The sequence below is a fragment of the Mustelus asterias genome, unplaced genomic scaffold (genome assembly GCF_964213995.1).
Source record: "Mustelus asterias unplaced genomic scaffold, sMusAst1.hap1.1 HAP1_SCAFFOLD_382, whole genome shotgun sequence".
Classification (NCBI taxonomy): Eukaryota; Metazoa; Chordata; class Chondrichthyes; order Carcharhiniformes; family Triakidae; genus Mustelus; species Mustelus asterias.
Genome location: NW_027590338.1, coordinates 37,335 through 52,588, shown reverse-complemented (window position 1 = coordinate 52,588; position 15,254 = coordinate 37,335). Strand labels below are relative to the sequence as shown.

The 15,254-nt window shown below is 45.7% G+C and overlaps 1 pseudogene across 1 annotated transcript; it reads left to right on the top strand.

The window, feature by feature from the left end:
• Window positions 1-8,739: 8,739 nt before the first annotated feature.
• Window positions 8,740-12,722, top strand: LOC144486525 (ER membrane protein complex subunit 4-like; annotated as a pseudogene). The gene is made up of 4 exons (XR_013496278.1): window positions 8,740-8,909; window positions 9,540-9,651; window positions 9,858-10,010; window positions 12,545-12,722. The product of XR_013496278.1 is annotated as an ER membrane protein complex subunit 4-like (transcript).
• Window positions 12,723-15,254: the final 2,532 nt, after the last annotated feature.

The following is a 15,254-nucleotide window of genomic DNA, read 5'->3' as shown; positions in this document are numbered from 1 at the left end:
AGATTCACTCGGTCATCTGGCCTTTGGACACATCAGCGAATTCACACTGAGGAGAAACCGTTCAGCTGCACCTCCTGTGGAAAGAGTTTTGGACAGTCATCCACCCTGACTGCTCACCAACGCACTCACACCGGGGAGAGACCGTTCAGCTGCTCCATATGTGGGAAGAAATTCTCCCAGTCATTTGATCTGGTGAGGCACCAGCGACTTCACACCGGGGAGAGACCATTCACCTGCTCGGTGTGTGGGAAGGGATTCGCTCAGTTATTCACCCTCCAGTCCCACCACCGCACTCACACTCAGGAGAATCCATTCAGCTGCAGTACCTGTGGAAAGAGTTTCAAGCAGTCATCCAACCTCCTGACTCACCGACGCACTCACTCTGGGGAGAGGCCTTTCACCTGCTCCTTGTGTGGAAAGGCATTCACAAGGTCCTCCAGCCTGCTGAGACACCAGCAAATTCATAATAGACTGCAAGGATTGGATTCTGCTTTTAATCACAGCCAGGATTGATAGTCTGATAATATTGGTTCGATTTTGCTGATATTAACATCCCTATAAGTAGCTGGAGTTTAATATTCTGGAGATATCACTGATTTTCGGAGCTGCAATGTCCCTTTTTAAAAACACCTTCTGTGATCTTTCCCCTAAATTCAAGAATCCTTAACAAGAACCTGTTCAACATAAAATGATGAACTTTACTTCAATCCTAAATTAATCTTTGATGCAAATCAGTGTGTGAGAGGTTCCACTGATTAACATCTCCAATTAGAAAGTCCTGATTAATCCTTGCTGACAATTCTGACTGACGTCTTCACAGTGACACGTCCATTATGAAATTAAATATGAAGGAACATAAAATAGTGAAATATTCTACAGGCACAGTTAAATCTTACATAAAATCCTTAACAATCAATATTGAAGTTGATGAAACTTGGAGGTCTCTGAGTTCACACATTTCTGACACAGCAGCAGCAACATTTTGTAAAGGTGGCTCCCACAACAGACTGGTTTGAGACCCACTCAGCAGAGATGACACCTGTCATTGAAGCAAAAAGCAAAGCCTACCTGATGCTCATCATAAACCCAACAGTTGGAACATTGCATCAGAAATTCTGAAAACAGTGAGATACTCTGTCAATAAACACCGGACAATCCTACACCAATAATTCCAAACTGCCTGTGATAATGAACATCTCTGTGCTATGTATGATGGGATGAATATGATGCTTTGTCCTACAATCACCAAATTGTTCCCCTGAAATCGGCAGATGGTGAAGTTCTCACCGACAGAAGTAAACCGATGTCCCACTGGGTTGAACACGACTGTGAGCTGTACTCCCGTGAGATGGATACCTCCCAGTCTCTGTTTGATTCTACTGCAGCTTCCTGTCATGGTTGAGTTGGACGAGGAATCCTCATCACTTGAGCTGGAAAAGGCCATTGATTGCTGAACAAGCAGAAAGGCTCCCAGCAAGGATGAGTTCCAGCTGAACTGTTCAGACACGGAAAGTCCCATCGCTGCCACATCTTCATAACCTCCAGCTTCTCTGTTGGGAGGTAGGGCCTGTTCCACAGGAGATACGTGACACAAAAATCTTCACAATGTACAAAACATGCAGTGACAGAGGAGATTGCAACAACTACAGGAACATCTCACTCCTTAGCATCACTGGGAAGGCCTTCACTAGAGTCATGTTTAAATGACTCCAGCTACTTGCAGACTGAGTGTATCCAGAAGCACAGTGCGGTTTCTGTGCTGACAGATCTCCAGTGAACATGATCTTCTCCACACACCAGCTACAAGAGGAGTGAACAATTGGTATTGAATCTAAAATGCTGCCAGCTCCTGTGCTGAGAAAAGTGAAATGTTCTAATTACTGAGTGAAAGTGAACCTTTCAGTGTGAATTACAATTTACTTGTACAATTGGAAAAGGCACCAAAATGTTTGATTCTTAACTTAAGCTTTGAAGTTGTACTTCGGAGCTCACAGGCTGAGGGAAGCTCCACCCTCTTTAACTCTTTCTGACATAGAAAAACTACAGCACAAACAGGCCCTTCGGCCCACAAGTTGTGCCGAACACATCCCTACCTTCTAGACCTACCTATAACCCTCCATCCTATTGAGCTCCATGTACTCATCCAGGAGTCTCTTAAAAGACCCTATTGAGTTCGCCTCCACCACCACTGACGGCAGCCGATTCCACTCGCCCACCACCCTCTGTGTGAAAAACTTACCCCTAACATCTCCCCTGTACCTACCCCCTAGCACCTTAAACCTGAGTCCTCTCGTAGCAGACATTTCCACCCTGGGAAAAAGCCTCTGAGAGTCCACCCGATCTATGCCTCCCAACATCTTATACACCTCTATTAGGTCTCCTCTCATCCTTCGTCTCTCCAAGGAGAAAAGACTGAGCTCCCTCAGCCTATCCTCATAAGGCATGCCACTCAATCCAGGCAACATCCTTGTAAATCTCCTCTGCACCCTTTCAATCTTTTCCACATCCTTCCTATAATGAGGCGACCAGAACTGAGCACAGTACTCCAAGTGGGGTCTGACGAGGGTCTTATATAGCTGCATCATTATCCCCGGACTCCTAAACTCAGTCCCTCGATTGATAAAGGCCAGCACACCATACGCCTTCTTAACCACCTCCTCCACCTGCGGGCCGATTTCAGAGTCCTATGGACCCGGACCCCAAGGTCCTTCTGATCCTCTACAGTACTAAGAGTCTTTCCCTTTATATTGTACTCCTTCATCCCATTTGACCTACCAAAATGGACCACGACGCATTTATCTGGGTTGAAGTCCATCTGCCACTTGTCCGCCCAGTCTTGCATCCTATCTATGTCCCTCTGTAACTTCTGACATCCCTCCAGGCTATCCACAACCCCACCTTAGAAGGTTGACATTTACCTGTGAAAACGCACTTTTGTGGTTTAATTTTCCTTGAGTTATAATATATTTATTTGGAAAGACACTTGAAGAATGAAGAAAAAAACATTTTGGAAAAACTGAGAAAAAAATGCCAAAATAATTGGAAACACAAAGATCAAAATGGTGTTTGGTTCACCTTTGATCTGGAAATAAAGTTGACATAATTGGAATATTTGCTTCACCCTTTTACAATCAGGCAGCACGGTGACAACTTAAACCAAAGATTCTGCTTTTTGAAGATTTGACTTCATCCCATTTGTTATCATTTAAATCAAAGCTCCTGAGAATGGGAGATATGAGCGTTACCAAACTGATACAACTACCTGTACTTCTGCCTCTGATCTCAAAATACACTATTGAGTGAATGTTCAATTGGACAGAAAAGTTTCCGCATTCTCCTGAAACAGAGAGAAAGGGAAGCCCCATTTGGAATCAAACATGGAAAAAATTCACACCAGCAAATGGGAATTGAAGTAATTCACTCTGGGTCTAGTTCAGTGGAATAGACAAACAGGATATCCACGTACGTTCTTGTAGAAGTCAGGAAAGTGGAGATGAGTCAAGTAATAGTTTTCTCTTGGAGATGTTTGTATCCTTGCTTGTGAACTTTAAAACAAACTGAATCAGATAACCCGGCCTCTGCCTGAAGACATTGGAACCATACAGAGAGAGAGAGGTAAGCAAACATTTTCATATAGACACTTCCTTGCGATCACTTGAAAATCTAGGAATGGGTGTCTCAGATGGTACATGGAGCATCCTTTGGGATACCAGTGTGAGTGCGCACATGTGATATGTCACATGTGGTGTAACTAACATGTGCCACTGCACTGAGGAACAGGCGTGTTCAGCTATTCGACAACAGAACAACATTGAGTGCTTAACATTGTCAGTAGAATGGGAAGATATTTTAATTTGTCAAGATATTGGCATATTTTGCAGAGAAACTGACTTTAAAACAATCAGGATCGAATGAAACACACTGGTATCTATCAGAGGGAGTAAACTTAAGCTGAAGAGTGATCTAAATCTGGCTTTTGAAAATATCCTCAAGGTGGATGCAGGTGAGCAGAGAGCTGGAGAACCTTTGAAGTTTGTGCTTGAATGTTTGAACCAGATGTATTTACAACTCGTCAATAATTTAGAATTGTGTGAGATTATCTGCAGATGGGGAGGATGAATCAAAGTCGATGATTGTCACATTTACTGGTGTGATGTTACTGTGCATTTAAGAACTGTATTTTTAAATCACGTTTTCTGCAGTTTGGAAGCAGGCCTTTGTTTTTCATTGTGGCGTTGGCTGAATGTTTGTGTGTCCTTTTATTGCTGCTTAAATGGTTTGAATGGGTTTTTGTTTCTCTTTAATCTGGGCTTAATGCACTTTGTGAGTTTGAAGTGTTGTGGGAAGAATGATTGACAGGTCAGGTTGGACAGGTTTTTTTCTCTCTCCCAAGAGTTCTTACTTTAGACCATAAGACCATAAGACATAGGAGCGGAAGTAAGGCCATTCGGCCCATCGAGTCCTCTCCACCATTCAATCATGGTTGATTTCAACTCCATTTACCCGCTCTCTCCCCATAGCCCTTAATTCCTCGAGAAATCCAACATCCTGGTTTAGGCCGTCCTCATGTGTGCGGAACTTGGCTATCAGTTTCTGCTCAGTGACTCTGCGCTGTCGTGTGTCGTGAAGGCCGCCTTGGAGGACGCTTACCTGAAGATCCAAGGCTGAATGCCCGTGACTGCTGAAGTGCTCCCCCACAGGAAGAGAACAGTCTTGCCTGGTGATTGTCGAGCGGCGTTCACTCATCCTTGGGGAAACCATGCAGACGCTACGACAACGACCATCATCCCGGTACCTAAGACATATCAAGCAATGTGCCTTAATAACTATCGGCCGGTGGCTCTGACATCCATCGTTATGAAGTGCTTTGAAAGGTTTGTCGTGGCACAAGTCAATTCCAGCCTCCTGGACTACCTGGATCCACTACAGTTGCCTACCGCCTCAACAGGTCCACAGCAGACGGCATTTCCCTGGCCTTGCACTCAACCCTGGATCACCTAGACAACAAGGACACACTCCTATTTATTGACTACAGCTCAGACTTCAACATTATTATTCCCACGAAACTCATCTCCAAACTCCGTGGCCTGGGTCTCGGCACCTCCCTCTGCTACAGGATCCTAAACTTCCTAACTCACAGACCACAATCAGTAAGGATAGGCAACAACACCTCCTCCACGATCATCCTCAACACTGGTGCCCCACAAGGCTGTGTTCTCAGCCCCCTACTATACTCCTAATATACCTATGACTGTGTGGCCAAATTCCCCTCCAATGCGATTTTCAGGTTTGCTGACGACACCACTATAGTGGGTCGGATCTCAAACAATGATGAGACAGAGTACAGGAATGAGGTAGAGAATCTGGTGAACTGGTGCAGCAACAATAATCTCTCCCTCAATGTCAACTAAATGAAGGAGATTGTCATCGACTTCAGGAAGCGTAAAGGAGCACATGCCCCTGTCTACATCAACGGGACGAAGTAGAAAAGGTCAAGAGCTTCAAGTGTTTAGGTGTCCAGATCACCAACTATCTATCCTGGTAGCCACCCCCCCCCCCCCCAACCACCCCTCCCCCCCCCCCCCCCCCACCCCCGCCCCATGCCGACACTATAGTTAAGAAAGCCCACCAATACCTCTACTTCCTCAGAAGACTAAGGAAATTTGGCATGTCAGCTACGACTCTCACCAACTTTTACAGATGTACCATAGAAAGCTTTCTTTCTGGTTGTATCACAGCTTGGTATGGCTCCTGCTCTGCCCAAGACTGCAAGGAACTACAAAAGGTCGTGATTGTGCCCAATCCATCGCACAAACCAGCCTCCCATCCATTGACTCTGTCTACACTTCCCACTGCCTCGGCAAAGCAGCCAGCATAATTAAGGACCCCACGTCCCCGGACATTCTCTCTTTCACCTTCTTCCTTCGGGAAAAATATATAAAAGTCTGAGGTCACGTACCAACCGACTCAAGAATAGCTTCTTCCCTGCTGCCGTCAGACTTTTGAATGGACTTACCTTGCGTTAAGTTGATCTTTCTCTACACCCTAGCTATGACTGTAACACTGCATTCTGCACACTCTCATTTCCTTCTCTATGATCGGTATGTTTTGTCTGTATAGCGTGCAAGAAACAATAGTTTTCACTGGATGTTAATACATGTGACAATAATAAATCAAATCAAATCAAAGTCAATCTTGGATCAATATGTCTACAGCAGTCCCAATGAGCGTTGCAACATTTCAAGAGAGTCCCATTGGGTCCTACGGACGACAGCAGTTTCTGTAGTGTAATGGTGGTTACATTCACCTCACAGATGAATGGTCCCTAGTTCAAAACCATGTCGAAATATTTTTAAAATTTGTTCATGAAGAGTGAGGGAAGTTTACATGATTGAAATTTGTTGCTGAACATTATCTGAAACTCAATATTAAAGCCATGTTATCATTGCTCTGACCTCGGCCTCAAAATCTTTCAGCAAAATCAGAGATCTTGTATTTTTATGACGCAATGAGAGGAAATAGATGTTCCTGTTTTGACACCGTGGACATATCAGCAACTCATTCAGTCCACAACAGAATTTAATGGCTTTGTTGATGCAGACTAACGAATCATCATCTGAACCATGTCTAATAGTATTGTGTGCTCAAAAAGGCAGACACAAGTGAAACTGTAACTGAACTAGAGGAAATGGCACACATTGCGCGGAACCATTATTTTAACATCATTCTTCAGAGTAAATGAATGGGGAAAACCACTCAGACAGTTGAGGAAATCGAGAATCAGTGCGGATCTACTGGACTTTCCAACAGCGGAACGGGATTTAGACGTCTAAGTGTTTCACACATAGAATAAAGAGGGATCAAGTAGAACTAACAAATCATTCTTAAATCCCTTTAAAGATATTTGATATTGTTTAAAAGCTGACTGTCTCAAATAAGCACCATGGGATGTGTATTACCCAGTGACTCGATTTCTTTTATTGGTCAGCCATGTTTGCAATTCACTGTTGCATATTCCCGAGATATTCAATTCAGAATGAAGACGTATGTATTAAATACATGTATTAATATTTAATATTGAATAACGAAACAAATATTGAGTAACCAGCCAACGATTCAAGTCTGGATGACCCTCCGTCAGAGCTGAGAGCAAAGAAAAGCAGAAAAGATTTAAATTATGAGGGTGGAAGGCGGGTGCAGTAATTGGACAAAGGGAGTGCAAATGAGGATAAAGACGGCTCAGCGAGATGCTAAAAATGTCCATTAAGCTATCAGAAATAGCAGAGCAGAGGTAAAGGTGGTTAAGGCAGTTGCCCTGAAAGAGGAGTGGGGGGGGGGGGGGGGGGGGGGTTGGGGGAGAGGCAAGAAGGAGAGCAGGAATGAAGAAATGGTAAAATGGAAGTGAGAAAGAAGTATGATTTAAAAAAAGAAACAGAATGAAATAAAATAAATGGAAAGGGGATAAAGGTGGAGGGGAGAGTTCATGCTCTGAAGTTGTTGAACTCAATGTTTAGTCCGGAAGGCTGTAAAGTGCCCAATTGGAAAATGAGATGCTGTTCCTCCAGTTTTGCGTTGGGGTTCACTCGAACATTGCAAAAGGACGGAACATGTGGACAGGAGAGCAGGGTGGTGTGTTGAAGTGGCAAGTGACTTGAAGTTCTGGGTCCTGCTTGCAGACAGGCTGAAGGTGTTCAGCAAAGCAATCACTCAGTTTGTTTTTGATCTCTCCAATGTCGTAGAGTCGACTTCATTGGGAGGAGCAAATGCAATAGATCAGATTGAAGGAGATGCATGTGAATCGCTGCTTCACCTGAAAGGGGTGTTTAGGACCTGGGATGGTGAGTAGGGAGGAGGATAAGGGGCAGGTGTTGCACCTTCTACCATTGCATGGGAAGATGCTGTGGGTAGGGGATGGGATGTTGGGTGGGATGGAGGCGTGGACCAGGGTGTCCCAGAGAGAACCTTCCTTGTGGAATGCTGATGGGTGTGAGGGGTGAGGTGAAGATGTGTTGAGGAGTGGCTTCATGCTGGAGTTGGCAGCAATGGCGGAGGATGATACTTTGAACACGGAGGCTGGTCTCTGGTCTGGTAAAACGTGAGGACAAGGGGAGCCCTGTCCTCTTTCTGGGAGGGAGTGCGAGCAGTGGCCTGGAAGATGAGTTGGACACAGTCAAGAGCCCTGTCAACCACAGTGGGTGGACTTCACACAGTCACCCAAAGCAAGAATCGAACCCAAGTCCCAAGCACTGTAATGTAAGGCAGCAATGCTAACCACTGTTCCACCCGGAAGGATCAGCCTGGTGGTAGCTTTACTCATGATATCCAGTTGCACTGGAGGTAGAATTGGAAGGAAATAAAAGTAAAATACTGCGGATGTTGGAATTGGGAAATTTAAACTGAAAATACTGGATAAACTCAGCAGACCTGGCGGCATCTGTGGAGAAACCTATTAACAATGGATTCTTATGATTTTGGTTGCTGAATGAGGAGACAATGTCCTTTCGGTTTTATTGACGTTTTATGCGGCGTTACGGTTGAAGCGATAAAAGCAATATTTTAAATATCTCTGATATTAAGTGATGTCCATCTTTGTGTGGGGGCAGACGTCCTCCGTCTGGACGGAAGATGAAGAACCAATGTGCCCTTAACAAAGATGGCGGCGATGTGGGGGGCGGGGCAATGGGCGGTGTACGCAGAACGCTGAGGAGGTTGGGATCGCACATGCGCATTGCAGCGGGTGTGGTTTGTTGACGGAAGCGCGCGGGTTCTTCTCCAGATCGGAATCAGATTTGAAAGGGGGAACGGTTAACGGTGGCAGGCGTTGCCATGGCGGCAGGGGCGGGGCTCGCCAACAGCGCGCGCTGGCTCAAGTGGACCCTCGAGCGCAGCCTGAGCGACAGCAGCAGCAGGTGCGGAGGCCGCGCGGGGACTCGAGTACGCGGCAAGCCGGGTCAGTCCGCCTCTCCCGCGAAGGCGACCTGGGGATGTGACACCAACTCAAAACTTCCCAACCCCGGGTTTTTCACGTCTCTTTTACCCCTCACCGAGCTCCTCAGCACAAAGCAGCCCCTCAAATCCTCCAGAAACCACTCAGACCCCACTTGGCATCTTTTCCCCAGGTCATGACCCTGAGATGCCATCTTGGTTTCAGCCCCTCCACCTGATCAGGTGCCAACTGCGGTGGTGGTTGGAGGAACGATTGCTCGTTTCCAGGGCCGGGTGCTGCACTGGATCTCTCTCAATATCCCTCAGTTTGTTTTCAAGATACAATTTGGTACATCTGGTGATTTGTCGCTTTGTCCCTAAATGGAGGGTAAGCGGATTGGCACCCTGATTATCAATTCACACTAAATCCACTTCTGCATCTCTCCATTCCCCTGGCAGTTTGGTACACACAATAGCAGTGTGTGTCTGAGGTTTGCCCAAGCTTTAGTTCATGCTGGCACTATTGCCACCACGTTGGGGTCCTCAACAGAGAGACTCCCTCTTTAAAGAAGGCCTTGAAAGGGTGACCAATTTGTGTTTTCTGTTTCTCATAGGAGCCGTGATCAACAGTGTGGCCAGAGAGACTCCATGTGCCCAGTCGCATATTCGGACAAACAGCTACCGGACATCTGCGTCCAAGAAACAGACCGGATCCTGGTCGAGAAAGTAAGTTGGATTTGAATGTGTCTTTAGTGTGTGGCTGACAACGCCCCTGGTTTGTCCACGGTGGTGAAGTACCTTGGTGAACCACAGCACCCTATGGGATAAAGGGTTAATAATCATCCTAACTTCCAGGCCTGGGTATAAGATCAGCATATGGCCTCCCCTAACCGGCCCCCTTCACTGATACACTGCTCACTTTCTGTTTTCAGTCCTGCTGGGACATTGCCTTGGGCCCATTGAAACAGCTGCCCATGAATCTGTTCATCATGTACATGGCTGGCAACACCATCTCCATCCTCCCTATCATGATGTGTGCATGATGGCCTGGAGACCCATACAGGCCTTGATGTCCATGTCTGCAAGTGAGTATTGTATCGAATCGACAGCTCAGAAACAGCTCTGAACCAGCATCACTTGAGTGCAGCTTAGAATAGAGTTCTGGGACTTGGGTAATTAAGGGAGTTAGGGAAGGAAGGAAAAGAGGGGCTGTTGTGCTTTCTAACTTTCTCAGCCTTTAGGAAGTGATCTTACTCTTCTACAGGAGAAGAAGCCAGATTTTTGGTGAGTATCTGCTAAGTGACTAAGATTTATTCTGTTCCTAAGGATCAAAATAGCATAGCAACAGGTGGTAAGGTTAATAAAATACTTAAAAACAAAAATAAATTACCATTGGATAAAATAAATAGTTTATTAGTACACATTCAAGCTGCAGCATTTGGGAGTTCCTGGGTGTCAGTTTGATCCAGGGCAAACAGGCATAGAGGTTTACAGCATGGAAACAGACCCTTCGGCCCAACTTGTCCATGCCACCCTATTTTTAAAACCCCTGAGCTAGTCCCAATTGTCCGCATTTTGCCCATATCCCTCTATACCCATTTTACCCATGTAACTGTCTCAATGCTTTTTAAAATACAAAACTGTACCCACTCTACTACTACCTCTGGCAGCTTGTTCCAGACACTCACCACCCTCTGTGTGAAACAATTGCCCCTTTGGACATTTTTCTATCTTCCCCTCTCACCTTAAACCTATGCCCCTAGTTTTAGACTCCCCTACCTTTGGGAAAAGATATTGACCATCTCGCTGATCTATGCCCCATATTATTTTATAGGCCTCTATAACATCACCCTCAGCCTCCTCATCCCAAGAGAAAAAAGTCCCAGTCTATCCAGACTCTCCTTCTAACTCAAACCATCAAGTCTGGTAGCATTCTAGTAAATCTCTTCTGCACTCTTTCTAGTTTAATAATATCCTTTCTATAATAGGGTGACCAGAACTGTACATAGTATTCCAAGTGTGGCCTTACCAATGTCTTGTACAACTTCAACAAGATGTCCCAACTCCTGTATTCAATGTTCTGACCAATGAAACCAAGCATGCCGAATGCCTTCTTCACCACTCTGTCCACCTGTGACTCCACTTTCAAGGAGCTATGAACATGTACCCTTAGATCTCTCTGTTCTGTAACACTCCCCAACACCAACCATTAACTGAGTAAGTCATACATCGAACATAGAACAGGCCCTTCGGCCCACGATGCTGTGCTGAGCTTTATCTGAAACCAAGATCAAGCTATCCCACTCCCTATCATCCTGGTGTGCTCCATGTGCCTATCCAATAACCGCTTATATGTTCCTAAAGTGTCTGACTCCACTATCACTACAGGCAGTACATTCCACACACCAACCACTCTGCGTAAAGAACCTACCTCGGACATCCTTCCTATATCTCCCACCATAACCCCTATAGTTGTGCCCCCTTGTCATACCTCCATCCACCCGAGGAAATAGTCTTTGAACGGTCACTCTATCTATCCCCTTCATCATTTTATAAACCTCTATTAAGTCTCCCCTCAGCCTCCTCCGCTCCAGAGAGAACAGCCCTAGCTCCCTCAACCTTTCCTCATAAGACTTACCCTCCAAACCAGGCAGCATCCTGGTAAATCTCCTTTGCACTCTTTCCAGCGCTTCCACATCCTTCTTATAGTGAGGTGACCAGAACTGCACACAATATTCCAAATGTAGTCTCACCAAGGTCCTGTACAGTTGCAGCATAACCCCACGGCTCTTAAACTCCAACCCCCTGTTAATAAAAGCTAACACACTATAGGCCTTCTTCACAGCTCTATCCATTTGAGTGGCAACCTTCAGAGATCTGTGGATATGGACCCCAAGATCTCTCTGTCCCTCCACAGTCTTCAGAACCCTACCTTTGACCCTGTAATCCACACTTAAATTTGTCCTACCAAAATGAAAAACCTCACATTTATCAGGGTTAAACTCCATCTGCCATTTTTCAGCCCAGCTTTGCATCCTATCTATGTCTCTTTACAGTCTATAACAGCCCTCCACCTCATCCACTACTCCACCAATCTTGGTGTCATCAGCAAATTTACTGATCCACCCTTCAGCCCCCTCCTCTCGGTCATTAATAAAAATCACAAATAGCAGAGGACCAAGCACTAATCCCTGTGGCACTCCGCTAACAACCTGCCTCCAGTCCGAAAATTTTCCATTCACCACCACCCTCTGTCTTCGATCAGACAGCCAGTTACCTATCCAATCAGCCAACTTTCCCTCTATCCCAACCTCCTTACTTTCATCATAAGCTGACCATGGGGGACCTTATCAAACGCCTTACTAAAATCCATGTTTCTGACATCAACTGCCCTACCTTCGACAACACACTTAGTTACCTCCTCAAAAAATTCTATCAAATTTGTGAGGCACGACTTGCCCTTCATGAATCCGTGCTGACTATCCCGGATTAATCCGCATCTTTCTAAATGGTCGTAAATCCCATCCCTAAGGACCTTTTCCATCAACTTACCAACCACCGAAGTAAGACTAACCGGTCTATAATTACCAGGGTCATTTCTATTCCCTTTCTTAAAGAGAGGAACAACATTCGCCACTCTCCAGTCCTCTGGCACCATCCCCGTGGACAGTGAGGACCCAAAGATCAAAGCCATAGGCTCTGCAATCTCATCCCTTGCCTCCCAAAGAATCCTAGGATATATTTCATCAGGCCCAGTGGACTTATCGACCTTCAGTTTATTCAAAACTGCGAATACACCCTCCTGCCGAACATCTACTTCCTCCAGCCGATTAGCCTGTAACACCTTCTCTTCCTCAAAAACATGACCCCTCTCCTTGTTGAACACTGAAGAAAAGTATTCATTCATCACCTCTCCTATCTCTACTGACTCCATACACAAGTTCCCACTACTGTCCTTAACCGCCCCTAACCTCACCCTGGTCATTCTTTTATTCCTCACATAAGAGTAAAAAGCCTTGGGATTTTCCTTGATCCGACCCGCCAAGGACTTCTCATGCCCCCTCCTAGCTCTCCTAAGCCCCTTTTTCAGCTCATTCCTTGCTAACCTGTAACCCTCAATCGAGCCATCTGAACCTTGTTTCCTCATAAGCTTCCCTCTTCCTTTTTGCAAGACATTCTACCTCTTTTGTGAACCATGGTTCCCTCACTCGGCCATTTCCTCCCTGCCTGACAGGGACATACCTATCAAGGACACACAGTATTTGTTCCTTGAAAAAGTTCCACTTTTCATTAGTGCCTTTCCCCGACAGTTTCTGTTCCCATTTTATGCCCCCTAATTCTTGCCTAATCGCATCATAATGACCTCTCCCTCAATTATAAACCTTGCCCTGCCGTAAGGCCCTATCCCTCTCCATTGCAATAACAAAAGACACCGAATTGTGGTCACTATCTCCAAAGTGCTCTCCCACAACCAAATCTAACACTTGGCCCGGTTCATTTCCCAGTACCAAATCCAATGTGGCCCCACCTCTTGTCGGCCTATCCACATATTGTGTCAGGAAACCCTCCTGCACACACTGCACAAAAACTGCCCCATCCAAACTGTTCGACCTACATAGGTTCCAATCAATATTTGGAAAGTTAAAGTCCCCCATGACAACTACCCTGTGACCCCCACACCTATCCATAATCTGCTTAGCAATTTCTTCCTCCACCCGGTTTCAGCAGCAGGTGAGCTGAGGCCAGGACAAAGTGGGGCGGTGTCACTGAGGTGGAAATAGGTAGTGTAGGTGGTGATGTGGCAAATAGAGTTAAATACAGATCAGTGTGAGGTGTTGCATCATGGAAAGTCAAACCAAGGTAGAACTTTCACGGTGAATGGGAGGACCTCAGGGAGTATCGTGGAACAGAGGGACCTTGGAGTTCAGGTACACGGTTCTCTTAAGTTGGAGTCACACGTAGATAGGGCAGTGAAGAAGGCTTTTGGCATGCTGGCCTTTATCAGTCAGGGCATTGAGTATAGGAGTTGGGAAGTTATGTTGCAGTTGTACAGGACTTTGGTGAGGCTGCACCTGGAATATTGTGTTCAGTTTTGGTCACCTTGATTTGGAAAGATGTTATCAAACTGGAGAGAGTGCAGAAGAGATTTACAAGGATGTTGCCAGGACTCAAGTTACAGGGAAAGATTGGACGGGCTAGGACTTTTTTCTTTGGAGCGTCGGAGACTGAGGGGTGATCTTATAGAGGTGTGTAAGATCATGAGAGGCATGGATAGGTTGAATGCACTCAGTCTTTTTCGCAGGGTTGGGGAATTAAGAATTAGAGGGCATAAGTTTAAGTTAAGAGGAGAAAGAATGAATGGGAACCTGAGGAGCAGCTTTTTTACACAGAGGGTGGTACGTATGTGGAATGAGCTGCCGGAGGAAGTGGTTGAGGCAGGGCCATTGTCAACATTTAAAAGGCATTTGGACAGATACATGGATAGGAAAGGTTTAGAGGGATATGGGCCAAATGGAGTTAGCTCACATGGGCATTTTTGGTGAGCGTGGACCAGTTTGGGCCGAAGGGCCTGACTCCGTGCTGTAGATTCTATGAGGATATGTTTGGAAGCTCAGTTTGAAGTGAAACATGTCACTGAGGTTGTGAATATTCCGGTTCAGCCTCAGACAGTCGCAATGGGGACAGATGGAGTCAGTGGTTAGGAAGTGGGATTTGTTGCAGGGCTGATGATGACAGCCTTCATCTTCCAATATTTAACAAAGGCAATTACTGCTCATCCAGTCCTGGATGTCAGACAAGGGAGGATGGTGTGTAAAATTGGAGGGAATTTGGAGATGATGGTGTTCACATACACCTCTTACCCTGATCCTTCTCGGTGTGCAGGTTAACGGTTTTAAGGTTCAAACCACTGGTTGAGTTGTAGATACATAAAGTCCCTCCTTTGCCCCCACCTCTCTCTCCATCCATTGAGGCCAGAGCCTTGTGTAGACCCAGACTGGATGGCAGATTCCCTTCCCTGAAAGGCATTAGTGAATCAGTTGGGTTTTTGTGACAATCCAGCAGTTTCCATGGTCACTTTTTTCTGGTGCCGGCCCCACAAATGACCAGATTCATTCAGCTCAATTTCACAACCTGCCTTTGTGTTTTTGTGGGATCTCTCTCACTCCCTCTTTTCTGTTTTAAATCAATTTCACAGGGTTTTAGAAGTGGAGGATTTGCAGTCAGGAAACTCAAACCAAACATCACATCAGGATCTGACTGAGTCGCCCAACTTATTGTAACCTGAATATAACTGAACCTTGAGCATGGAAGGAAAAACCACGGTTCAC